The sequence below is a fragment of the Anopheles arabiensis genome, chromosome 3, assembly GCF_016920715.1.
Source record: "Anopheles arabiensis isolate DONGOLA chromosome 3, AaraD3, whole genome shotgun sequence".
Lineage (NCBI taxonomy): Eukaryota > Metazoa > Arthropoda > Insecta > Diptera > Culicidae > Anopheles > Anopheles arabiensis.
Genome location: NC_053518.1, coordinates 41,490,857 through 41,514,587, shown reverse-complemented (window position 1 = coordinate 41,514,587; position 23,731 = coordinate 41,490,857). Strand labels below are relative to the sequence as shown.

The window sequence follows — 23,731 nt, the reverse complement described above, 5'->3', positions numbered from 1 at the left end:
AGCGGAAGGGACAAAAACAAAAACTGGCCACCACAACGAAGAAACCAAAATCGGCTAGCCACTTAACAACAGTCTTCTTATCGTGTGTTAGGGCCGTGTGATTGTAACCGTTTTCGAGCACAGTGTGTTGTAGGAAAAGGGAGATAACATTAGTCAAATAAACGGTTTTGTAGGCCATGCATACCCAGACACTAGCGGATTTGATTCATTCCCTTCCTACAATAAGAGTTTTTGTAGAGGAAGATTTTGTGTTTTCTCCAGTACAACAAATATAAAAAACGCCCAAAAGTATGCAAAGTGTATAGCACTAAGGGATTAATTGATTTTAAAGGGCAATTTTAACTATTTGAACAAGCAATATGATTGAAACATATGAATAGTAGAAAACTTAGTTGTGTTAGTAAAAACTACACCTCTACAGCTATAGCGAGGATAAGAATAAATTCGAACTAATTCGAAGTTCGAATTCCTTTCTATCTTTAATGCGTATCGGTTTATTTTCAGCTGGCGAATAGCATTGCAAAAAGTCTATTTTAGCAGATGAGTAAGCATTCAATTAGGTTTTATTAAATAAAATTATTGAAAATATCAAATTTACTGCTTCCTCACATAGGATACATATTTTTGACTTGTATAAATTTGATTCATTATAAAATACAATAATTTTGTAATTAAAAACACTAAATGCTAAACCACCTATTTCTATATTGAAAGTCGTAAAGGGAATCATCATTGGCTCTTGATTGCTCAAAATTTGCATAGATTAGAATAATTTGATTTAAAAAAAAATTCGTTCGAATTTTTCTTGGTATATCACATCAATTTACACTGCAAAACTATTGCATACTTTCAAACGCTTCAAAAGACCTTCACAAGATAATTTGGAGTTTATCTTCAAACTGAAGATTAAAACAAATATTTTCAAATTTGCTAAACATCTTCTCAAATATTTAATTTGAGAGGAGTATTAATTTTTTGCCAGTAGAATGAATATTACAAAACGAATTTTCTTTCTTTCATACTCGATCGATTTTTCTGTTAAATTTTGTTATACTCTTACAGCGTCCAATTAAAACGGGTTACAATCGTTTAACGAAAATAAAATTTAAATTCATTATGATTACAGTGACATAACTTACGACGTGCCTGAATCGCGCCCTGAAACAAGCGCCCGAGAGCCTCTAACAACCGGCTTATCTTATCAGCATGACGAATCGAGCCCGTCGTTTTGTCACGCTTAAGAAAATACATCTAAATTATCAACACACAAACAACACACAGGCACACTGAACTGCTCTGTATTTTTTTCTTTTCACCTTGTCAGTATCTCGGTTCGGGATCGAATTGCAAACGGCGTTCTCTTTCTTCATCCACATTCCGATTCCATTCGACAAAGAGCACTCCTCTTCAAACTACACACACACTCTCTCTGGCACTCACACACATGATTATCCCACGGTGGGTAAAGGTGACCCGGGCCCTTATCAGTTCTCCGTCCAGTTGTTAGAAAGCACACGGGGCGAAAGAATGATAAGGGTTCGAGTGCACCGGTGCATTTCCGATAAATGAAATGAAATCGATCGACTGCAGGGTTCTGCAGCAGCGCAGCATTTGGGCAGGATGGTAAAGGTTGGCGTTGGGCAGGGCAGGGTGTAGGTTGGCGTTGGGTGGGTTGTGGTGGAGTGTTAGTGACGTATAAAGCAACCAGCAGCTGTGAAATCGCGCACTGTCGATGGATGTTGTTGGATGGGGGTTGAGATGATTGCAAATGGAAAAAAGGTGGTGGGGCTGATTGAGCCGATCGCTCGCTCGGGACACTACACAGATTTATACACACACACAGATACAACGACACTACATGGATACGCTACGACAGGATGTACACACTTACAGGATAGAGGCGGGTTTTTAGGATACATGTTACAAGGTATTAAATAGGCGATGGGATAACTACACACAAATACACACACACGCAGGGATTATGGCTTTTAGCGGTTTCGCGCATGTCTTGCGACATCAGAATCGAACCACGCGTGACACCACAAACCGGATGAAGGGACAAAAACAGATTTGAATTGGATTGCTTTTTTTTTTGTAAACAAAATCCTACAACTACGAAAAACAAATGGAAAAAAGCGATGTTTCATCAACAACATAAAACACACTACACAAGGGCGGGAAAAGCATGAGGAGTTGGGATTGTGCTGTGGTTCCATTCATTATCAGGAAACACACCGCCGCTTACGAGAATGTCAATCACACACGCTGTGCACACACACACGCGCATCATGTTGCGAAGCATGATTCACTTCCGGTTGAAGTTCACCGATTAGTAGGTTGCACATACACACCACACGCACTTGGGGTAAACTTTGCTTTGGAAAGTGCGAGATGCGGGAATGTTCACTGCCAGCTATTTCGTGCAGGCAATATTTCAACTATTTCCACAATCTCCATCGATGCCCGTGTGTTTCGGCTACAGTGCGAAGGTATTTATGAAAAGTGGATTTGAAATATTTGAACTTAAGATGATTCGAGCTTCATCGCGAATGCCTCTTAACTAGCACGCACTTTACAGTTGTTTAATGAAGGGTTTGATGGAACGAGCATTTTTGAAAGCCATTGAAGATCTTCCTGTAAAGATGAAACGTGTACAACTACAGTTTGAAAATATGGTCAATAATTTAATATCACTAATGGATGTTTTACGCTACTCCTCCTCCTATGTCTGCCCCATTTCATCGAACAGCACACGGTGTTGCAGCCTCCACAAAGCGTTTCAAACTCGAATCGAGTTATTATCGGCAAATGAATTGGCCTCAAAGAAGCAAAACAAAAAAAACGACACGTCCATGTCGAAACAATTTCGATCCGTCATCCGATCCGTGTAATAAATCCCGCTTGGAGCTATTGCCCGCCCGACATAGCAGTAGGGGAAATGAAGGTGGTACGCGGGAGGGTTGCTGATTGCTCCTGATCCTGGAAACGGTACAAGAAGAGAGAGAGAAAAACATACGAAAATTAAATTAAAATCATTGCTTTGTACACACACACACACGGAAACAATTTCGATTGAAACTGAGTGAAAAACAATGCCGTCGTTGTTGGATATGATGGGTTGGTGAGTGTCAGTGTGACGAGGAAGGAAACCGCATGCGATTGATTGATAATACGTAACGCCGCTGCGTGTGCGCTGGGGGAATTGAGCAATCATTCCGATCGATCGATCCTTCAACACACACCACAGTGCACGATTTTTCTGTTGTTTTTTTTTTCTTCTAAAAGTCTTTCGGGAAAGGCACAGCGTGGAAATTGGTCAATCACATCAAATCCCGAGAAGACTGGCAACGGACCACCCGCGGGCCCGATTTGACAGATATGGTGTGGGATAGGCAAAAAAAAGAAAGATCATAGCATTACAACGATCGTGAGAAATATGCACTTCTCGTCCTCGAACGTATCCTTGGAAAAGGGACTTAACTAAGGGACAAAGAAAAACTCATGTAAAAGAAAGACATCGCGCAGCTCAGTGTTACTTGTGGGGGACGGACATAAAGGAGAAAAAAAAGCAAATGGAAAGTTCATGTTCTTTCCACACCCTTCGCAGTGATATCCCTCTGCTCCAATCGAAAGAAGTCGAAATCGAGGGCAGCAACAACAACAACAACACGGGCACACGGATGGCAACAGTTTTGCACTGTCACACACCACCGACAACCCCCGAAAGAGGGACCATTTTTTTGGGTGACATGGTCGGGGAGGGGTGCAAAGTGATAAGAAAAAGTTGTGTTTTCCCTCGCCCGAGCCACTCGATGATAACGACGAGGCGCTATCTCTTTCTTTCTTCCGATTTCTCTTACTCGGTCGAAAGGTGGGTGGTGTTGTAGGCGCTAATTGAGATGTATTCGTATCGTAACTGAACCGAAACAGTCCCCCCCTCTCCCCGCCTGACGGTCTTGTAAGATAGAAGATAAAAGTTTTTTTGCCTATTACTAATACTTTGGATCTGCCCACGTCTCAACACAGAGTGGCGATTAGGTGACATTAAGAGAGAAAGATTGAAGGAAAAAGCGTTCTATTTTTAATAATGCATAAAGGAACACAGCAGAGATACTGTGAGATTTTTTTTACTAATAAAATATTGCAATAAAAACTCAAAATATGTTAAAAATGAAACTAAGGTTATCAATAAAAGTTGCACAGAAAATAGCGTATCTGGAACATCACTGTCCTCCGCTGAAGTCCAAAACGAACAGTACAAAGAGGCTGTGAAATACGATCGTGCTTTATCGAACCTTTTTACACTTTCTTTCCCTCAATCATCATTCCTCCCTTGCGGTCCTCCCTTACATTCAATCAGCCCTGCAACGTAACCCCAATTCCCGCTGCTCATCTTGCATAGAGAATATCAAAAACCCTGTTATCTAACGCGTTAAATTGATGTAACGAAGTGGTGCGCGATTGAGTCTGCAGACGATGGCCACCGTTTAACCAACCAGAAACACTTGCTCAAGCTGCGCTCATCATGGTTTGTTCTCGCCAAGCGTCAAGGTCTTGGCAATGGCACCAAAAAAAACATAGAAAGAAAAATGCTTTTAGAGTGGGCGTTTGTCTCTGCCCACCCCACCAGCAAGTGGTGGTGATGCTTTTCGAATCATTCGGCTGCTGTACATTTCTTGCCCTAACGTCTCCAGACATCGCACCAGCCAGCCATCGCACACATGTTGTAAATGCATTACACAGTAAAGTCGCGCTTTGACTTTATGTTATGAAATAACAGAAATGGAAGAGAAAAAAAAAAGATGTCCAGTGCTATTTCAAGTGTTCTCTAGTCTAGTTGCTCTTTTCGTTGCGGACGCAGACCTCGCATTCTTCTTCGTAGCAATGCCCAGAACTCGCACATTGCACTGCCGATGGTTATGGAGGGCGGCGGAAACACCAGCTCTAAGCGGGATGCGGTACCAGCGATGAACATAAATTGAGGGCAATTTGTAAACCGTTGTGTGTATGTGTGTGTGTGTGAGTGCGCGAGCGCGCGACCCCTCACTACAGTGACCCCCGACCATTGTTTACAAACGAACGAGTGTTTCCGGCCCCTGTTCAAACGGGAGCGGCGACTACCTAGCTGGCAGGCTGGCTGGCTGGTCACTTGGAGCGGATTTGTGAACCGACATGCTGCTGCTAGGGAGCTATCCATCACCTAACCCTCCCTTCCAACCCATATCAAAGCTCGAACACGCCACAGAGACACTAAATTTTACACACGTTGACAATCTCTGTGACGACCAACAGAGAGCACAAACACATCTTCCGCCCACAATGGGGAGAAACATCCCTCTAACAGAGGAACAATAATAATAAAAAAAAGACATCACCCTACCGGAAATGAAACACCGGAAGGGGTGACAAGTTTTGCGTGCCTGCCCGGTACCCGCACATCAGAGTGCAAAAAGCCGCGCGGTTCGGGTCACACTTCATCGACATAACCCTACCAACCACGCTCAAAAGGTTCAAAAGGGGAGACAACGGGGAGCAGGGAAGGTGTGAAAGTGTCTACATGCCGCTTAACATTCCATTTATTTTCCTATTTCACCACATTATCGGGTGAAAATTGGTAAAAGCCATAAACTCATTCCCATATCCGGTCAGCAGTTAAGCGTCCGCGTCCGCATGTGCGCGTGTGTGTTTGGCTGTTGTGTGAATTCGTGACTTCATTTTGGAAACCTCACGCAGTACGATAATGGTCCTGGGGCATGACCACGAGCAAGCTATTTGCTTCGTGTGTATGTCGCAATGTAATTTTACCTTACAAAAGGTTATCAGGGTATAGTCATGCCGAAGCGCTACGTAAATCGAAACCTTCAGGAAATGGAGACGCCTGGTAGGAAGGGGCTGCCAATGCAAAATTGCAAAAGAGTTGCATCCAGAACAACCCACCGGGAGAGGCATGCATGGGAGACACGCCGCATGGTTGTTTTACTTACAGCACAAAACGGAACAAATCAGCCTGAACGAACGAACGTATTGAGCGCTCTGGAGCCCCGCCATCTCGTTCCCCAATCAATGGTCAATTCAAATCGCAATGGATATCCTGTGACCGGCTGTGGCTTTATACAGTGCCCGCAACAGAAGCATCATCCCGCCCCGTGGGGAGCTTTTCATGTCAAACTCTCCCACCGGACCAGTTGTGTTCCAGTGGTGCGCGCGCGATTGTAGCTCGTTATCCATCGAGCCCTATGTGTGTGTGTGTGTGCGGTCCATAACACGAGGCGAAACATCAGCAACAGAGAGCAACTACCATAAATTATGCTCCAAAAACATGTTGCTGGTGCTGCTGCTGCTCGCTGCGTTCAACGATCGCCAGTACAAACGACTCGATTTTAGATGACACTAGGCATTACGTTGCCACCTCTCTCTCTCTCTCTGGTCACATCGTGTGAGGGGACACGGGGGTTTGGGGAGCTTTGATCATTTGTGGGCCGGACAGGACAAAGACACCCGCGGACTGAAGCGACATTGCTCCAAAACGATCAGATTACGCTAGCCAGCAGGCAGGCAGGCAGACAGGCAGCAAGTAATAATCTGCTCACACAGGGCATAAAGCAGGGTGTGCTCGGGGATGGTGGATAAGGAGGGGCATACAAACATTGCCAACAGTTCGGTAGGGACAGGCGGGCAGCAGACAGCATGTGTGCTCTGCTGTACATACACAAACAAGCCTGATAACACGAGATTTTGCCATAATCGCACGAAATTAGAAACAGACGCTGACGCCGAACCCGTTTCCAGGGTCTTCTGCTCCGTCCAACGGCTAGAGCCTGTGGGGACGGGCTGTAGTGCGGAGGGCTCATGGGATTTAGATGACAAATCCACATGCTTCCCTGCTCAAATCCGTTGTTACCCTCCGCTACTCCACATCAGCCGGAAAAGAGTTCCGAAGCTCCCGGAGAACATTGGTTTGGTAGATGATGTTTTCGTTTTTGTTCTGTGTGTGTGTTTTTTTGTGTCTTGTCACCGAAATGAATGGAAATCACATTTGTAGCCTATCAAAATGTGAGCAACACGTCCCACACTCCCCACTCCTCCCCCCAAAACGCCCCAAATCACTTCAAGATGCTTCCGCAAACCGCCTCCAACACAGCGTAAACAACGGCACATTCCAGAGCCGAGGGGCCGTGGAAAAGCAAAGCAAAAGAAACGGAGATCACACACAATCCTCTTCCCTTTCGACCCCCAAACACGCTCCCCAAATATCACCACCACCATCAGCGAGAATGTTCCACCAACGTCTGGCGGCCGCGCGCATTTCGCGTAAACATTTACATAGGTGAAGCAACGCTCGAAATCGGTTGTCCGCCAGAGCGAGGAGGTGGTGGTGACGGCTTGCTACCAAACATCCCGAGTTGCACACTCGGTCGCCCCGCGTTATCTCACAGCTGAAATCACCCTCGGTGCTCCGTAAGCAGCAGTAATGGTAGCAGCAGCCGCCACACTCCGCCCCACCGAACCATCCTTTACGCCACAAACACAATCGCGTAGACACTGCTAACCCAAGGGCCCATCATCTTTTAACCTCGATTCTCAATGAACCGATTCTAGATGGGGAGGGGATGTGTTGGCCGAAAGAGGAGGAAAATTTAAAGCAGCTGCCATCTGCTGTACCCAAACGGTGAAGATGAAGCGCAAGAGGGCAATGATGTTTGCGCGTGCGGTTTCGGCGCAGGCAGCGAGCTCAGCGCTTAAAGATGTTTCTTCCCCGAAAAACCTCAAACCGCGGACAACACCACACACTGGGCCGCAGGAAGGGCCTACTACACCCAAACCACACGCGTTTTGTGCCATTTAACGTTCTTCCACCATAGCACCAAAAAAAAAAAGCATGCGATTTGGCGATGTGCCAATCGCAAAAAAAAAAAGAAATCTTTGTGGTGTTAAGGGATACCACCACCACCACCTTTCCATCACCTTCCCCGTTCACATACGCCTGCGTGCCATTACTTGCGGCCCCATTCCTGGCTCCCATTTTCGGTCGTTATCATCCGGCCATTCTCGTGGGGTCGGGTGATTACGCGCGCTTTCCTCTTGTGCGCGAGCACGCACACACACACACTGGCACACATTTTCCAACATCATAACAATTTATTTATGTTTTATCTAATCAACTGATTAAATATTTGACGGCAGCAAACACATCCGCATACGCGTCGTTAGAGCCCCACTCTGTTGGGAGGAGCGGGAGGAGCTGGATGGTGGGATTTTAGAGGTTTGCTAGTGTCAACAGGAGCAGAGAGCGGGTGGTTGGAAAACCGACTGACACGCGGGCAGAAAGCGACGGTTTCCCGGTAACCTTAAACACCGTAGAGAGATCCCGGGACCCTTCAAGGGATACACGGGCTGCTCCAAAGTAAACTCCAAAGCACACAAACAGGCATACAACACACACCCTGACGTCCTCAGCAGGGCCCATAATCTCAGCGCCTTTTTTCTGCCGTTTATTGGTGAGTCTCGCTGGTGATACGATCCCGAGATTATTCTAGCTAATGCAAGAGCCTGTGGCATGTGCTCGGGGATGGCCAATATTGTCGGGCATGTTTGCCATCACCGGTTATGCTTCGCATGTAATTATAAGGTTGAATTTGCAATGTGCCTTTTTTTATGCTGGACGACCTTTTTCTCCAAAAATGGAAAATTATACTCACAGTAAAGCATAATTTATCTAAACTGTGCCTTGCGAACCAAAAAAAAAAACACAAAAGATGCCAACCATAATTAATCATCACAAAAGGTAGCGTTTTAATAGGAAAATGTTCCACGTTTTATGTGATCTTCTTAGTTCGCTAAAACAATTTCCCGAAAACAAAAGTGTCCTATTTTGGGGATCTTTTGCCGTCCACAGCAATATCGAATTTCCGGTTCCACCTCTTGCTTGGCAGATTTTTGTCAGTAAGTGTGTGTGTGTGTGCTTGTGTGTGTGTCTGTGTGTGTGTGTGTGTGTGTGTGTGTGTGTGTGTGTGTGTGTGTGTGTGTGCTTGTGTGTGTGTCTGTGTTTTCCTGATAAGAAAATACCATCCCGCCTTTTTGTGCTGCTGCCACGTGTTCGGTCAGCATGCTCCGGAGCAAAGAGCACTCTCACTCTCTCCATTCTGGAATGCCATTTCCGTTCATTCGTCCACCTTCCCGCAGCAACAGCAGCAGCAGCAAAGGGGCAGCAAAACTTCTCAACATTCGCCCATCTGTTACCAGACCACACCGGGCGGTCGATCGGTCGCCCGTTGGCTGCTGAGCATTCGCCACGGGATTCCCAAAATAAAAGTGACCAAATGTGGACGCACGGAAAGAGAAAGTAATATTTCTTTTCCATATCCCCTCCCCTCCCCTTACACACACACGCACACATGGGGTCAGTGGTTTAAGGATGGCAAATTTGGGCAAATATCTTGCCACTCGAATGTGAATGTGTGTTTGTGTGGATTCCGCTTGCGCACCAGTGGGGGGGTTCGGGTGTGGATTTATTCGGCGCGGCTTTAAGTGAAGCGGAAACGCACGCAAAAAGGAACGAAGCGGGGTGCTGTGCTACATGGACATGCGGACCATGCGCGGTCGATGGCACACTAATTTCCGCTTCCGGCAGCCGGATGTTGATAACCTCAATGCCATCGCGGTCGTTTGCGGTATCGAATTCGCTTTCGCATTGGAACGTGTGGCCACGATGCACAAGCACACACACACACAGACGCACACATGTAACCGGCTGTAAGCTTAGTGGAGTCGGGTCGGGTTCTTTTATTACATTCTTTCCCCATTTCGTGTGCTGAAGATGGACCGTCAAGTCGCAGCGGGACAGAAACCAACCCTAGTGGACGGCTGCTGCCCAACACAGCACACGATACAGGGGTGGTTGGTTGGTAGAGGTGCAAGAGTGCTAGAAATAATTGAAGGATGTTGTAAAAGTCATCGATATCGCAACCTTCGTTTAATGGAAGTGGCTGCTTGATTTGATCGCATGGGGGTATGATGAGTGGACTATGAGACGCATGGCACTTCTGGCATCTAACTTTATCCCATAAATCGTCCACATAACCCCACTACCCAGCTCACTCAGTCGGCTCACTGCCCACGGTGTGGACGGATTGTGTGATTCAATTCCTTATGCTTCCCATAGCAAAAGCTGCTTCGTAAGGCGGGCCACGCCACAGTCAGAGAGAGAGCAAGAGAGTGCTGTGCGCTCAAGTCCCAGTAGGATGCTGGCGGCAAACGGAAACATAACGCTGCACCCGCTCCCCCTACCCTGAAACTCCCTGGAGTAAATCATTTAAATCAATTACACAGTCCCTTTCGGCAGCAGACGCCACCACACAGCAGACAGGCGCGCGCGTTTTCTTGCTGCACGGCAGGGAATTCATCTCTCTTGCGAATTGCTTGCTTCCTTCCAGCGTGCGCGTGTATGCTTGGTGGTTATAATTGAATACTAGTAACTTGATGCATGAGTTGCACTATCTTCTGTGACATACACACTGAAATTGAATAAGAGTTAAGTATTAGTTTTTGCTCTAGGAGAGAATTGTATGCGTGATTTGGAAAAGATTTCAGTGAGACATCAGCGCGTACCACAGGTCTTGACTGAACTGATACATCAAAGTAACCACAATTCCCGCAAAGCTGTAGTAGACAGTGGAACAGTTGAAGTGGAAATTGAGTGCAATTGAATTCTAGCGAAATGCCACATTCATATGCCTGCTACGAGGAACTGTTTGTCCCAGCTTTGAACTCGTCAAGACTTGTCCAAGCTTCACGCACCAATAGCTCTGCTGTAACCGATTCCAGAAAATGTGCCCCACCGATACGAACAGTTGCTGCTTCTGCTGAAACAAGTAACTGCGTAATGAGCAGCCCTTTCGCACCGCAGCATGCTCCATGCTGGCAAACGCGATCCAAAGTGCTAGAAAAGGGCCAAGGGGGATTGAAGTGTATCGTACCATATGGAAGCGATAGACGAAGAAGTAAAAAAACGCTTCATTTTCTTCCTTCACCGGAAACGATGGTTATAAACCATTGCTAGACCGGCAGCGAGGGCAAGCGAAAGAGAGCACCAGAAGCGACGAAAAATTATGATGATGACGTATGTGCACACACACACACACACATCTCGTCGAGTGCCATCATCTTGAGGCGAGCGCAACAGCATCCTACTCGTCGACATCGTCATCATCATCGTCATAGGCATCGCGACTCATTCAAAATACCATCCCAAAATTTGCAACCCAACGACGTACGCTACGTACCACCAAGTGCGCGCGGCTTCTGGACACTTCCTGGAGACGGCGGTGTACGGCTCGTTGCTATCCAGATCCTTTCCTACCACTTACACACACACACACTCATACACAAACCCACAGCCGCATACATCGTGCAGAAAATATCCTCACACCCTTTTCTTTTTGTCTACCGGAACGGTGGCGACCGTCACAGAGAGCCGACCGACCAGACAGCGCTTGGAAGGGGGCAGAAGAGGCACGCGAGCGCCCTCTTCCGGCCATCCTTTGCAAGTCACCAGGAGCCGGTAACGGCAGCCAACACTTCTTCCCTGTCGAATGTTGTCTTTTTCTTCGCCAAAAAGGGACGACGGGGTTTGGAAATGGACTGCGTCTGGTGCCCTTCTCCTGTCAACTTCCCAATCCCAGACGGATATTGCACACTGCTGCTGCACCCGTTGGTAGAGTTTTTCGAATATGTACACATACACACAAGCACACACAATCGTTTCGCGACGCACTCACACACACACACACACACTGAAAGCGGGGTAAGAGGGAACGCAATATCGACGGCCAAACGCACGTGCGCTATGGCAAAGTGGTGCGATGTAGCTTGGCCTTCTTCGCAACCACATCTGGAAAGCAACAGGAAGCATGTGTTGTGGCTTATCTTCTTGGAACGGTTTTTTTTTTCTTGCTCTACGTCGATCGTCTTGTGAACCTTACAGCTTAGAAACGCACAGTAAATGAAAACCAAACGTTCCTATCACCACAAAATGGCACCGATAACGTGCTTGACCAAACGTGAACTTACTCACTACAAAGGGCACAGTTCTTCCCGTACCGATCGAACGACACGCTTCGACAAAGTGGAGACCACTTTCAACGTCCGCGAAGACTGCACACGCTCAAACACGTCCGCACGGTTACGAGTTCACAGTTGAAATGAGAGAGTGAACTTCACACCGAACTGGAGCTGTCCAGTTGGCCGTTCTTCGGGCGCAAAAGAGAGCGACGATCATAGCGGGCCGATAACGGAACGAGTACGCATATACCATTTTCGACCCGAAACACCAGCGAGAGAGAGAGAGAAAGAGAGAAAAGCAGCACTCGCTTGAGAATGCGGGAGCGCCATTTTGACAGCATCCTGTACGAGCGGTCTACGGCGAAAGAGTGAAAGAGATGGACATGTCAATCTCTCGGTCGGTTTGGAAGGACTCTTCGAGCTAGAAGGAAGCTGACTGACAGTGTGATTTTTTTTTGCAATCTTCTCCTGCCAACGGTCTGTATTGGTGAGTGTTCAGCGTGTGTGTGTGAACGTGAACGATGGGAATCGGAATGACGGATGGTAAATGTGTGTGGGTTATTTTGTGTTGGTGTGTATTTCTATCTAATCTTTTGCGGAGAACCATTTGAGAGAGAAAGAGGGAGTGAGAGAGACATTGAGTGAGGGGGAGAGAGAGAAAGAGAGATAGAGAGAGAGAGAGAGAGAGATTATCGGCATTTCTTTTGTACATTCTCGTTCGCTGCAGATTAAAAGCTGCAGCCGCTGCATAGCCGTCTACCCTTCCCGCATGCACTCACACCTGGCACAAGGATCAAGGATCAACAGTACCGAACACGTTTGTTCGCAATATTTGCCCATCATCCGCACACCACGTGCACTCGATTGAACTTTGGTGTCTGCGTTTGGGATCGGGGTGAAAATCCATCCATTTTACATGCCAGCTACGTGGCACAATACTTCCGAGGACTAAGAGCACGCGCGCATTGTAACAACCCTGCATGTCCTGCGTCCTATGATGAAGAGACATAATTACGCGAAAACAATCCATTACACTGCCTCGGTGGGTTTTAGACGATGTGGCGAGGAATTCTTCAGCTTTGATCCATTGTGCCGCGTTCTTACCTCGCTGTTTGCTATCCTTTATTGTTGTGGCTCAACGGGTAAGCTAAACCAAAAAACAAGCAGGCTTTGGATTTCTTTTCTGTGTGCTTTACCGCTTAAAAGGACAATAGTGCGTACAGTGACGCGTAAAGCGTATGCCGAAAACTGAACCATCTCGTTCGTGGTAATTTAAACAGATCCTAAAGCAGGACTCGTCAACGTGAGTATGCATCATCGTAGTAAGCTGAGCTTCAATTTTTCAGGAAACCTACACACATCTATTCCCGGGGCCTCTCATCGCTTCTTCTTGGAAACACATCCGATGCTATCCTTACCACTTTAACCTTCCTTAATCACTGCCAGGCATAAATACATAATTATGGACCGTTTCATCCGTCACATTGTCGGCCCGATAGCGGAGAGGTCGACGGACACAGAGACACATTCGTAAAAAAAAATAGAAATCCCATCACATCAACCGTGCACTCATCCGTCGACCGTATGCATCACCCGGTTACAAATCATGCTCGCTTCAGATACGCGCTTCGGCCGACGCTTCCTGTCAACCCCGTGCGTCCGTTCCATTCCCTTTCCCGACCGATTGTGTGTAGGCGGGTTGGACGGAACTCCGGATGCTCTTAACCCCCGCCACGGCCGCCATGTCTATCTATCTCGCGATGTCGAAGCATAAAAAAGAAGTAGAAATACGCAGAGCAACGTACACGTCCACGCATGACGTACCGGGTTGAAGAATTGGATAAATGCGTACACAAACGGGGTAGAAATTCCGCTCAATTATGGATTGTTTCCATTAATTTAAATCCCTTTTCACCAGCCTCCTGTCTCTCTCTCTTTCTCTCGTGGTTCTCCACTGCTTCTGTCTGTCTCTCTCGCGCTACGTGTAACCCACATGGCGGTTGTATGCTTTATGCTACACGCTACCGAATCCTCCACACAGTTGCAGAGATGCCCCCACTTTACCTCTGCGCTGGCAGTTCGACCTCGGTACGATAATATTTTTCCTTTTGCATATTTATGCTGTACCGCATTGACCCAGTCCATCTTCCTACTCCCAGTCGCCGTATGAATGAAGCTCCCTGGGCCGCACTTTTTGGATCATATCACAGAAAGGGAATGTGGAAGGAGTTCCAACAATTCTCACACCTCTCACTGGGCACAGCTTTTTCTCACGATCTGTATGGTTTTTTTTTTGTTTCCGAACAAAAATTGTACCTTTTTCTTCTTTTTGATGTTGAACATTCGTGCCCAGACAGACACACAAAAGGATCACTTACTCGAGGTAAGATTTCAACACGATTTTTACCCATACACACACATGTCAACCTTCCTGTACCCGATCGTAACACGCGCGCGATACCCGCCGTGACATGCCAAGATCTTGAGGCATTAGATTCAGAGCAGAAGGGCATGATAATCTTGATAATTTCCCAATTCCATTGAAACATCATTACGGTGTGACGATATTCGACGCCTTTGCCTTGGGTACAGAACAGAGATTACCGACACCTACGTGTGCGTCCTGGAACCCGCCTCTCACGGAGAGCACGGAGCACCACTTTAAACCGAGTTCGTTTCGACCGTTGCGGCGCAAAGTGCGGAAAAGGGAAAAGTGAAAGATTAAGCTTCGATTCGGTGTATGAATATTGTATTAGAGCATAATAAAGTAATTACAGCGGATTTTCCAGCCGGAGCGAAACATTCCAAAAACGGAGGTTTGCTCCACGTTCCCGGCAGAGCTTCAATGTCATTCGCTTGAAGCGAACCCCAAACATCCTTGTAATTTCGCTAACGATCTTAACGAGTGGCGGATGATGGTAAATCAAGAGATAAAATCTTTGCACGCACTTTAGCGATTCGGTTACGGAAAGATGAACGGTTTCCTTCGGCAGCTTTAAGAGTATGTTTTATAGCGAAGCCTCTAATGGTTTAGCAGAAGGAAAGATTTACGGAACCGCAAGTGAGCAAACTCGAGCGTTCCAAATTATTTCTAATCAAAGACGGGAAGCCAGCATACTTCCGAGTCGTTCGCAGTCTACACATGTAACGCTCCTGTGCCGGGTGGGTGGTGTCGAAATCTTGAAATTAACTAAATGACGTCCTACCGACAGCATCCTTATCAGCATCGTAGCAATGTGTGTCTTTGGGGTGAACGTATGTGTGTAAGACGTGGTGTCGGCGCTGGCTGGTGTCGCCATTGGGGAACAATAGAAAATAACTTTGCCAGCATAATTTCTTCCCTACTAATGAATTATTTCGTACTCGGTTCCATCTTAACCGCAGCCGCAGTGCCTCTCTCTCTCTGCTGTCTCTGCTGTAACTCAACGTTGACTAATGTTTGAACACACAAACACGCTCACATCTCAAGTCATTATCCTGATTCGGAGTTAACCTCACTCAGAGAAAACCGTCGAAAACAACCGTCTGAACCATTGGGAACACTTAAACGAACCGAAAAGTTGAACACGGACGCATTAGCACGTTTCACATGCTTTCGGTTTCCTCTAGCAAGAACAGGGGAAAAACAAGTAACTGAGCGGTCTAGTTGCAGTATTTTCCCATACATACCCTGACGTACATGTCTAGGTGTGAGCCTGTATCCATCACGACCTGAAATGAAGTGTCCGCTTAGCTGGTTGTAAAAAATTTTCATAATTTTTTTTCCAAAAATACTATGGAAAACAACCGTGAATCTGATTTCTTTTAGCTCATTGTTGGGAGTAATCCTTTTAAGGGATCCTTTTTTTCTTCCTATTCCATTTTCAGCTCGATTGTCAACAGAAAGGTCACCGGCAGGATGAGAAGTAACATACATGTTTCAGGTGAAATCTGCCGGAAAAGTCTTACTCCCTGACAGGAACAACCCACAAATCTTTACCGGGGAAGGCAGGTGGATCCAGATGATGGGGACGACTTTTGTTGTGGACGCGTGAAGTATCTCTCTCACTCTCTCTTTCCTGGGCTTGGAGAACCCGTACGTGAATCGAGACCGTCAAAAAGTCACACAATCACCGGTTCAGGCGGGTTTGGTTGCAGGGCGTGTATGGTGAACTATTTCCAAACTGGTAGACGACACCGCATGAAATATTAAATCTTGCTGCTGCTGCAAACGGAAGATAGGTGAAAATGTCTCACGGTATTGTGTGCCCGGTTCGGTAGGATACCGGAGATGAATTACTTCAGCTTCGGAAAGTTTCTGATAGCTGTTTGTGTGTGAGTATGGTGTACACAGGCTCGCACAGGATACTGCCTCGAACGGGGTGAATGGTCGATAAATGCTTGTGCTTTGGCTAGGATTGTTTCTTTTCTTCTCGGGAGTAATGGGCATACGTAATCATTATTAACTCTAGATTGACCGTAGCTTTCGGTGGTTGGTGGAGCATATCATTTCACAATTATGAGCGAAACATTAACAAAATCAAAGGAATATAAAGGTATAATAAATTCCTCGAATTCATTACACATTATTCCTGGAACACATTGAATGCTGTCAATTGTATGTTAAATGAAGTGATTTCGCAATTGGTTGTTAAATGAAGTGAACTGAATATTTTTCTTACCTTATATTATACCTTACCTAACCTAGGTTGGGCAAATATAAAGTGACTTCAGGTATCCCGCGATGAAGTGATGTGATTTATGATACTGAGCCCTCCATTTTTGTGACAATGTTAGATTGTCCGCCCACTGCTCTAAAGCTTCCTAAATTTGGCTACATTTCACCGCAACAAAACAAAAAAAGTCCTTTCAAATTTTGTGGTTGTCTTGTTACCCTTTTTTATGTTTTTGCTTTTTACCCAAAAAACACTAAGGCCACAACCACTGAAGGTACCAGACGACAGAGACATAAACAAAACATCATCATAATCATCATTGGAATTGTACATTCATTTCCTACCGCTAGCAAACCTTCTTCACTTCCGGGTATGCCTGTACCATCTGGAAAAGCATTTGAAAAGAGTTTTCTTGGGTGGAAACATTTCCCCCGTAAGAGCACAAAAGTTAGTCAAACATGTTTGGCCTTCCGGAAAACGCCTTTCAGAGAAAGCGGTGCATAAGGCCTTATAGAGCCTGTACTGCTCGGGAGCAATAGGAATCTTTCGGCAATAGGAATATGTCAACCATGTACCTTCTGGCTGCCGTACATCACCATGTGTCTAACGCCATGCCACCAACTCGATCCGGAGCTTCCCTTTTTCTGTTGCTGGCCAACCCGTACACAGTATTTTGTTTATTGTTTATCTAATGTTATGACGGTTTGCCCTGTTTTGCGGCAGATTCAAATTTTCATTTTTCTCCATCCGTGTCTCCAACGAGAACAATCGGGGAGCAAAAGGATGGATGCTGGTTTTTTTGTGCCCTAGTTTTTTCCCAACCCATTTCATTCGTCTTTCTTCCCCCCGCTTCGATTTTGCGCCAATGGTCAGTCAGCATTTTGAGCGTTTTGGTTCGGAAAATCGAAACCGGAACAAAAACGAAACAAAAAAACGAGTAAACGGGTTCCATTTTCTTTTCCATTTTTCCCTCCCTAAAGCACGGCTGCACGGTCATGGACAATTCATTCACACAAATGCGATTAATTTCTGCCGTTTGCCAGTGCCGGGAAATGGTCCCGAGCGAGGCTGAATTGGTAGGAAAAGGGGATTCTGATGGTGTTTTTTCCCCTTTTCTGGTCAGCATAAAAGCACAACGCTTTTCACAAATGCTTCTGCTCGCTTATCGCTTTCCAGCGTCCAGCGCTTCCCGTTGGGAGAGTCCGGTTTTGTTGGGGGTATTAGTCGAGCCCCCCCTCTCCCCCATCTCCAAAAAACAGGCATAAGAAGCAAGCATATCCAGCATAGGAGAGATGGGTGTAGAGGAGGATAGAATTAACCACCGAGCGTAGCAGAAAGTAAAGGATCACACACTCATACACACACATTCAAAGAAACAAAAAAGAGCATAAAGAGCAGCAAAAAATGGAACCCGATTTACGAACCCGGCCAAAAATGGTTTAGGTAAGCTGCCAGGGAGGTGTACGGATGTGTCCCAAAAACTCTCTAGTTCTCCGGTTTTTGTGGCTCCAATTGGCTTATGCGAAAAGTACACGTACACAACCACTCAGCCGCCCACCAGACCAGGCCCCGTTTTGCTTGGTTCGTGGAAAGGCGCAGAGCAAGGGTGGAGTTTTCCGCTCGGATATGACACTTGGGAGAAAAGCTCGAACCAATTTGGCACCGAGCCAGGCGTTTGTTATTAAATCTTGATCCAGGAACTGGAACGAACGCCGTCCGTGTAGTCCTTCGTCCAGCCGGCAACGTACAATTAGCTCCGCCAGCGACGCTGCACGGGATGGAAATGCACTGCAACGAATGGTGCAGGGTTCGGGAAAGCTCGGTGGATGATTTTGGGACAACCCGGGTGCTGAGCATTAAATCGTTTTGCCTTGGCAAAGCAGGCTCTCTATCTGCTGCTTTCGAAATAAATAAGTTCAATTTGTGTCCACCCGGAACGGGATTTTGGTTGTGTGGATGAATGGTGTGCCGGATTTGGTGCACCGTTTGCACTGTTGGAGTGTCTCTGTTAATGATAAGAACTTTATGGTAAAAGTGGTTTGGTGTATTTTTTGGCAACTCCAGGTACGAATCGAGCGGATCGTCCTATCCTGAGGTGATGTGGAATATATTAACGTGCGGTGCGGTGTGTGATTGCTAGCCTCCAAGCACATCATTCATCATTTCTGCACGACGCTCCACACATAGGATAGGCTTAACTAGCGCATTGAGTTGACCATTTATCATTGCATCTTGTCGCTTCGTGTCAGCGTGAGCGTCTGCGATGGGGCGCTGGCCAAAAGATTTGCAGCGACAGTGGTCCATCAACGGGTCAGCAACATCTTTCGCGACATGAGTCGGCCGGACGGATATGCGGCCTGTTTGGAGCGAATGATTAACATCGCGTCAATGGCGTGATGTAATCGTGCCGAAAAGCTGCTGCTTGTGATGGGATTCATTTATCATGGTAGAAAAGAGTCACTATGTATGGAATTTAGTAGCTCAAATAGAAGGATTTCTATCCTTAAATAGGTTTTGAGATAATAATACTACCTAAAACATTTCCAACATGTTTTATAGGACCAACAAAACGCTCATTTAATGATCATTTAAGTGTACCACTGCCATAGGATTAATTCGGTTACGATTCAAAATAATCACATTTTCATCACTGTATGTGTCGTCTTGCTTTGTGACTGTGGAGTGTTGAAAATCTAGACGTACTATTGCAGTACGTTTTATGTTGTACAACATTTCAACTGTTTCTTTTCCTTCTTCTCCCACTTAATGATCCATGCCGTAAGCAGGCAAATGCAACAGGACGGTCGGCATAAGGTTGCTTCCTTCCCCGACCAGCATCTCTTCACTTACCTGAAGACAGTGCGCGTTCGGTTCAACACATCCAAGCGCTAACCCAAAAGTGGTTACGGGCGTGATGCATGTTTAATTTTTTGCCTCTCCCGTCTTCTTGGCAGCCCCATCAGCCAAGTTCTTCTTCCAGGGTTCCAGGGTTTCCTTCCAGACGGTCACCAACACATCCACGCGTACGTTCGTGCCATTTTGAAGATTTCCTGCAAACAAACGGGAAAATGCAAATCAATTGCTATTTGTTTCGCATAACGAGCATTCTGCTTGCTTGCATAATTTATCGCCCATCATGCTCGCTCGTTCATTTAGAGGGGTGAGGAATCTTTATGCTAGAATTTTCTTAAAGTCTCTCAATACGCTCCAGCGACCATCCATCCTGCAAGCGGGTTGGTGTGCAAAACAGAAACGACTTTACACAAAGTCCTGCTTCCTGTTTTGACCATTAGAGGATTAGGCTTTCGGTGGAAAATAAAGCTGCCAAACAGTAGTCAATACAAGCAGTGGCGGATATTGGTGGGCTTAGCTTAACGCTTTGGCCAAATGGCAAACGCTTTGCTGTCGTGATTATCGGTGGAATGATGGTTGAAAGCTAGTACGGCGTTATAGAACCGCTCAGATTCTTCGTGTAAAGTTGGAAGTGATAATCCAGTTGAAAATGGCTTTTCATGCCACCGACCAATGGTTAGAAAATGGTTAGAAAATTGTGGTTTTTTAGAAAATGGTTCGAGAAAATTCTTCGACAGTTTGAGTTGAGTTTGAGCGGCATCGCAGGGACTCGTTAAAAGGACTCGTGAAGCGACGCCATGCATAATTTTGATTTGTACTTTACTAGGAATATTTCACAGAAATATGTTCCCTTTCTTTCCAATATTTCAATCAAACGTATAGCTCAAAATTTAATTAAAAAAATTGTCTATGAAATGTTATTGGTTGTTTAATTTTAAAATTAGTACAAATTATTTGGTATAGAAAATCAATCAGGTAAACAGCATTGAAATTAACTCAGTGGCTATAATTACGTTAATTTTGCTATAAACTTTAAGATGTCTTATTTTTAATAAATGTTAAATATCTTTCCGTGACTATTTCTGTACATTGTATATTTATTATTATTTCAAACGTCCAAGACTTCATAGAGCATTCACATATATTTGCAAGAGTATGGTTTGCTTAACTTCTCCAAAATGACATTTAGCTTCATTTTCTTATTTTTTGTTTCGTTAGTGAACATTCCACGAACAAACTTTTGAAAACCGACTTTCTCCGACTTTAAATTATGCACACAACTTACTCAAATTTCAAATTAAAAATTAAAAATTTCATCAAAATACAATTCAACCAACTTGACATTTTCTTCATTTGTTTGATCTGTTTGCTCTAGCTTCCCTGTTTTAGATCATAATTCTCTTTCTAATGCCCATCTTAAAATGTACACCCACTCCACCACACTATTGACCGTTTCGCTTCCAGGAAAAGAGCAGCAAGAGAAAGTTTCGTTCCACAATCCACAAAATCAGGAAACTGCCACCTAATCTTCCCCTGTGCCCTTGCCCACGAGAGGCGGTACGGCGTGATAAATAAAATTGATAAACAGTTTACCGTCACCTTTCGGCCGCCCGCTCCCGCCAGCAGATTCTCCAAGGAAAACTCCCAAACACTGCCCCGTCCAACCAGCTTTCCCATCCTGTTTTGATGAGCATAGTATATGGGCTAAAAGTTTGCCAGTTGGTTCGGATGGAGCACTGCAAGAAGCGGGTCCACGCGACCAGACCAGGGACGTTGGAAGTTTGCTCCATTTTTGGCGACACAGATAATTTTGGGCCCAGTTTGGCATCGCTTGTTTCTTGCCCTTGCGTGGTTTTGCGGGGAGTGAAACTTTCGCTCATTCCGCTGCGGAAAACGGGAATTAATTTGCATAAACAAAATAACCAACCGCCCGACCAACCGACCAAACAAGCAAGCAACTACGACAGACACACACACACATTCCGGGTCACCGAAAATTACTCCACAAACCCCAGAAGCAGAAGCTGTTTGTACTTACAGCGAGCAGTGCAAGCTTGCGACCCGCAAATGACACCACTGCAGCATGACCATGCTCATTCGGAAGTGTGCAAGCGTGCCGCCGCTTCCCAGTGCCGCACATGCTGCAGCAGGAGCATCATTTGGTGATGTATCACTTAGTGTTTACGGTACTACTGCCTCTGTGCGACTGCTGCTGGTTTCGGAGGTCGAGTAACCCGTCCCATCATCAGCCCACCCACCGTTGTGGCAGTGGTTGCCCCAAAATGTTTGAAATCGTGAAGTGTGTTCCTCCTCCCAAAGCATGTACCTGCCAGCGGAAGACGTCGCAGTCCGGAGCAGGACACAATTAATTTGTTTACCAAGCCCAACGAACAAACTGAACCTGTCCTCTTTACCCACCCTGCCTCCAACATTGCAACAATCAAACGTTACTGTCGGTTGGTCCAGTGTCCATTTGCCAGGGGTCCAGGTTCAGGGCGTCCCCAACTCTTTGCTTGGCCGACGCAAACGTAATGCATGAGAAAGCGAACTTTGTAAGCCTATAGGCTGAAGGAGGGAAGACATTCCACCAATGCTGCTGCTGGTGTGGTGCCCATACGTGTGTATGTGCTGGTCTGTGTCTTGCGTAGTGATTATTTAGAACTTACTCCAAAACTTCTGGTGAACGTTGCCGCTGGAAGCATCCATTACAGGCAGGCAAAGCAAATGCCGCCAGCCGCTTCCACCTCAAACCCAAGGTCCCAGGTCAGACAGCAGCGAATGCGCTGGGAAAATTAGAATTGGAAATTTACGTGCACGAACCGAAAAGCCAAAGGGTGTAGCATTGCAATCAGTTCCACAGCGAGAGAGTGATTGTGTATGTGTGTTTGGATGTTTGATTACCACTACCACCCTCCGATTCGGGACACCGTTCGACCCGCAAGAACCTTCAGTCGCTGGACTGCCAAACAAAAACAAGCTCTCTTCACAAGTTTTCGAAGCACCAGGCGCCGGAGTGTGCCGGTGGACATTTCATTGAAACTTTTAACCCAAGCTGCAAGCAAAGTCAAGCCCCAAGTTGTCACAGAGGACGCGTGAATGTGGGGGGGGGGGGGGAACAATCGGAATGTTCAAGTCGATGGCTTCGGTTTGAGCAGAAACTTTGCCTTTTGTTGCCAGCGGAAGTTGCGCTTCGGGAACGGCATGGGCAAAACTGGCCGGAGCAGATGTTTTGTCGGAAGATTTGCCGGTGCTGGAGCATGGATTAGATTTCTGGGACACCCGTTGCCTGCCCGGGCTGCCACGCGTCGGACGGAATGCTGCGCGTCTCTCGATTGCCTCCGGGGTTGTTCAATTGCTGTTAAAAGATTTCGGAAAGCCGGACGGAAGGTGGCTATCGGATTTGTCTTTCAGCATGGACTTACTCACACGTTGATAAAATCATTTACTTGCTGTTGTCTTTGCTGGCAGAAGCACTGGTTGGAAAATGGGTAAAACTATTGGATACAGATGGGCGAGCAAAAGGAAACAGACTGCTCTTAGGGAGAAGCATTTTGTATGCTCTACATTTTGTATTCAAAAAGATGTACGAAATAAGCTCTTGCTCGAGGTCTCTGCCGTATCCCGGCGATGTGATGTGTAGCTGCCTTACCAAACCGAATTAATTAGCTCATTAGGAAGAACGTAATTAATGCTGTCATGACAAGAGAGAGAGCGACGAAGAATTTATTCATAGCTCGTCAAGCTAGAATGGCCGTTGGGGTGGTAGAAAAGAAATAGGAAATTAAATCAGTTTCTATTAAACTGAGAAACACATTATATATTTTCTTCAAAAAAATGCCGGAATTAAAGTAAAAAAGAGTTCTTAACATGTTTAATTTATTCAAAAATTGTTATTAAAACTTTTATGACCTGAAATAGTACACTCAACCGTATCGATTTTTGACGTCCTTGAACCCTCCCCAAAGCTTCCCACGACCACCTTCTCTCTACAGGCAGCTTTCATGCCCTGTTCGTGAATGTCCCTTGATTAGGGAAATCAACACCGATTTTTCCCAACACTGTTTGCTCTACCCCAAAAACTGGCCTCCTCCGGATAATCTTCGTCTCATAGGATCCGGAATCTGAGCATCCTTTTTCCGCATGCAAACCGCAGCCGGGCTTCG

General features: G+C 46.0%; 1 protein-coding gene across 1 annotated transcript in view; it reads right to left on the bottom strand.

The window, feature by feature from the left end:
* Positions 1-1,581: 1,581 nt before the first annotated feature.
* Positions 1,582-23,731, bottom strand: part of LOC120904079 — a 44,107-nt gene continuing 21,957 nt past the window's right edge. The window contains exons 3-4 of the transcript XR_005739694.1: positions 19,566-19,765; positions 1,582-2,979 (exon numbers count right to left, since the gene is read on the bottom strand). The gene's annotated coding sequence lies outside the window, so the exon portion shown is untranslated. The remainder of the gene's footprint in view (positions 2,980-19,565; positions 19,766-23,731) is intronic.